Genomic DNA, 4,337 nt, shown 5'->3' with positions numbered 1-4,337 from the left:
TTGGCATGTCTGGTCCACAGTTGAGCTTTGTTATAAACCATTCCATTCGAAAAGCACTTTGAAACATTGTTCCCGAGCGATAGATGGGATGGTTTATGCAAGTCACGCTGAATAGACTCCTCCCTTCTTCTCCTGTGCTCCTCCCCTCCTGCCCAAGTTGGGTGACTATTCACTTCTGGTATCTAACATTCTTTGGTACACAGTTCTGGTATCCTACCGGGACTCAAGAGACACCCCTTTCCACCGACATTCCCATCACAACATTCCTCCAAAAAGCCTACAGACAAAGATCTGTTACCATTTCGATGGCAAAGAAGGATCTTAATTCCCACCTACATACTTCTCCCTTGGACATGGAAAGAAAAGTTACTGCTGGTGCAGACAGACAGCTGAATATCAGAGTGTGGCATTTTGTTCCCTTTTCCGTTTTTCGTTAATTTCATTGCAAAGTTGTATTCAGCGTACTTGAATTTTTTTTTCCTCTCCACTTCTTAGAGGCATTCAGTTAGCAAAGAGGTTGGAGCAACAACTTTTTTTTTTTTTTGCACAATTATAATTGACAGGTAATGAAGCTATTAAAGTATTTGCCTTTTTAAGTTAGAAAGAAAAATCAGAACAGGGCTGCTTTGAAGAATTATTTTATACACAGATTCTGCCTTGTTTCGTAGTATGAGGGTTGAAGATGGAGAAAAATCTAAGGGTCTCTTATTTTTCATTTTATTGTGTTCAGTTTTTTATGATTTTTTTTTTTTTTTGCGCTGCTAAGAAGCTAAGATCATCATTCATCCTTATTCACATTAACAGTACCTAGCTGTAATGTTTCACAGAGTGTGCTGCTATTTTATAAACATTTTTATAATATATTATTTTACTGCTTAAATTCCAAGTCCTGAAGTAGATGGTTGAGATAGGAGTTCTTCGTACTGGAAAAGCCCTTCCATAGTTTTTTCTTCTGGTAGCGTATGATGGTTTTTTTTCTTTGTTTTTTGTTTTGTTTTTTCCCCGTTTTGTTTTGTTTTTTTGTTTTTTCCTTTTGTTTTTGTTTTTGGGTTTTTTTTTTCTTCTCTCTCTCTCTTATCACATTCTTCAAAGACGGAGCATTCTTTACCTCAGGTTTACTGGACAAACTCAATAGCTACAAAAGAAAATGATTCACATTTTTGTTTTCATAATACCTCACAACTGCATAGTTTCTGCTTGGGAGCCGTTAGTGCGGGGAAAGGAGAGGTCAGTGAGGAGGCCACAAGCCCCTCTCAGAGGGAGGGTGGGATGGATTTGGCCCTTGGGTCTGACACCTGGGGACCTTTTCAGTCATGAAGGTCATTAGGCTTCCATTTTGACTCCGGTATCCTCATCATGATGGAAAAAATACAATTGAACCAAGGGATTTCCCCTCCCTTCCCCCCCACCCCCGGCCAGACGTTCAGCACAAACATTTGTGCAGTGAACTAGGAAGTCATAATTTGCACTAGGTACGAGGTATCAGGAGACAGACAGAGAAGAACTCCAGCAGGCTATTTGCAGATCCTCATCTTGTGGCCCTTTCTTAAAGCAGAGCTTTCTTCCGTTTATCTCTCTTTCCCCTTCCCCAACATGGCCATCCCCAGTTTAGGATCATCTCAGAGGCTTTTCTAGGTCTGAATCTGTGGGCATATGAATCTGCCGTGCGCGGGATCGCAAGGGTGCCTCCTCCCATCTGTCTCAGACCGCAGCTGGCCAGCCCTTCTGCCAAGTGGCACTCAGTGGTCTTCAGGTTCGGAATTGTATTGAACTGGCGTGATGGGGAAAATAGGTCAGATGAGTGTGGGAGTGGGAGCTGGAGGGAGGTGGAGAGGCTGCGTCTCTACAGAGATGCCATTCTGGGTGAGTCAGTCTCTCGAAGTATGTTTGGAAGGGTTCAGGATTTGCTGAGTTAGCACAACCCTAAAATTCTAGGGAGTTTCGGGTAGGACAGTGGGTGGTGAATTCTGAAGTTCTGGAGAGGAAAGCTGAGCAGCCAGTGTTTTGTCAAGAGCTCACTTTGCCTAGGATGCTCTTTCAGACCCTTGAGGAGTAACACGGAATGGAAGGAGGTGTGGTCCCTTAGTCCTTGGGAGTCTTGGAGCCTAAAGAAAGCAAGGTACAAAGTCACTCAACAGTGACATCTCTTAACTAAGCTCAAATAGAACCTGATGAATAAGGAAGGGAAGAGGCTTAGAGGCTCTCCCTGCAGTCTGTAACTTCCCAGTTTTCCTGGAGCTCTGGGTGCCACTGGGGCCTTCTGATCTTTTTCTCCTTCTTGTTCTTGGGGCCTGGTGTGATGGGAGGTGTGGTGTTACTGGTGGGGAAGGTGCTAGGTTGTTTGGCTTTTCTACCTACTCCCTCTGTAAACAAAAGAAGGAAGCTTGGATTTCTTAGTTAGCTGATGCCCCCTCCTTAGATCTTGGTTTCCTCGGTAGGAATTTTTGTGTGAGAGGGAGTTCAGCTCTCTCCCACGGATTTTTTTTCTCTTTCTCACCTCCCACAAATGGGGTTCCAGATATATTCTGGTCTTTCTTACTTTGTTGTCTTTCTCTGTTCTTCCTCCTCTCTGTTTTTGGTTTTTGGTTTTTTGGGTCATTGTTGTTAACTGTTTTTCTCCATCAGTGGGAGCTAAATTGTTCCCCTAAGCCTGCCAAATTTTATTCCTTCCCCTGTTTTGGCCAAATCCCAGGGGGAAAGTCCTAGTATGCCAAAAATGTATGCTAAGCATTATTCAATTCCATGCAGGTTCCTACCGGCCAAGAAGCCTACAGGTGGGAGCAGGGGACAGGTCCCTCCTTAGAATGTCTCCCCATGTTGAGAGGAGGGCACCTCAGAGGAAGGGGCTTGTCTCAGAGGAGGCTTTATTCTGGAACTGTCCCAAGACCCCACTGAAGAGCTTACCATGTCTCAACAGCCAGACCCCTTTGGTCTACGCTCTCTGTACAGGAGACTCTTGGTCTGCTGCTTTTTCCAGGCAGCCTGAGGCTGGAAGCAGCCCTCTGCCAGCAGGATGGGCTTCTCTTCAGAGGGAGGTGTGGCTTTCCCCGTGGTCTGGCCTTTCCACACTGCCCCCGGGGGGGGGACCTCGAGGACAGAGGTGAAGAGCGGGAGGCGAGATTGAATGACTTGCTCACGAGAGGGCGGGGGAAGTTTCTCTCCATGGGCCACAGGGGGCAGGGCTGGGAGAAGAAAGAGACTTGCACCTTATATCATGTAAATAATGATTTTCTAGTTCAAGAAGATAATATTGGTAGTGTGGGAATGGGAGGTAGGAACGGGGAGGAAGTCTGAGTAAGCCAGTTGGCTTCTAAGCCAAAAGGATTCCTCTTTGTTTATCTTTGAGACAGTCCAACCCTGAGAATAGCTTTAAAAGGGAAATTAGTGCTGAGACAGTAAAGTCCCCTTAAGCCGACAAATTGTAGCTACATAGAATGAGTGCAGGCTTCTATCGGTGGGGGCTCGGAGCAGTTTCGAAGAGCCACTCATGCTGTCGTCCGTTTGTACAAAATAGGGCAGGAAGATGCAGGAGGACGTTTATGACTTTCTCGTACCACGTGGCTTTTCATGACTCTGGATTCTAAAAAACCCAGAACAGTCCTTTTGGCCAGAGCTATTCTCCTACATTTGTTTGTCTCTGCTTTTAGACTTAGCTGGACTATCAGACCCGATTCTTGGCTCAGGTTTCAAGAAGCCATCAGCAAATGTACACGTGCACGCTGTTGCTGCAACATTTCTTCCTTTGCCTGCAGCCTACTTTGGGGGAAAAAGTGCCTTACTGACTGTAGCCATTACAGTATCCAATGTATTTTGACAGGTGCCTGTCCTTTAAAAAAAAAAAATTGTTTGTTTTGTTTTGTTTTAATTGGTTTTTGTTTCTTACTGTTGGCCAACTCTTAAGTCCCCAGCAAATCACTGGGCCATTGGATTTTTTCCATTATGTTCATTACCCTTGTACCGTGTACCTCAGATCTCTTTCTCTCTCAGTTACAGTTTCTCGTCTTGGACTTCTTTTATTATTATTATAATTTTTTTTTTTTTTGCTTTAAAATGAGTGTGATGCCATATCGAGTCAATGTTATTCTCTCACAATGTACTCTATAAGAGGTGTGGGTGTTTATTTGGTCGGGATGCTAGCAAGTGCTAAAGTAGCATGATCAGTATAAGTAAAAGGTTTTTAGGAAGTATGGAAAAAAATGTTTTATTGGTTATGATGGTGACATGGTATAGTCAGCTGCCTTTGAAGAGGTCCTGCCTGTTCAGTGTTAAGCGATTAAAAAAAAATAATGGCCTGTTATTCTGACCAGCTTAAAGATGGATTTGCAAATGGTTTTGGA

The sequence above is a fragment of the Mustela nigripes genome, chromosome 6 (assembly GCF_022355385.1).
Source record: "Mustela nigripes isolate SB6536 chromosome 6, MUSNIG.SB6536, whole genome shotgun sequence".
NCBI classification, from domain to species: domain Eukaryota; kingdom Metazoa; phylum Chordata; class Mammalia; order Carnivora; family Mustelidae; genus Mustela; species Mustela nigripes.
This window is presented reverse-complemented; position numbering follows the sequence as displayed.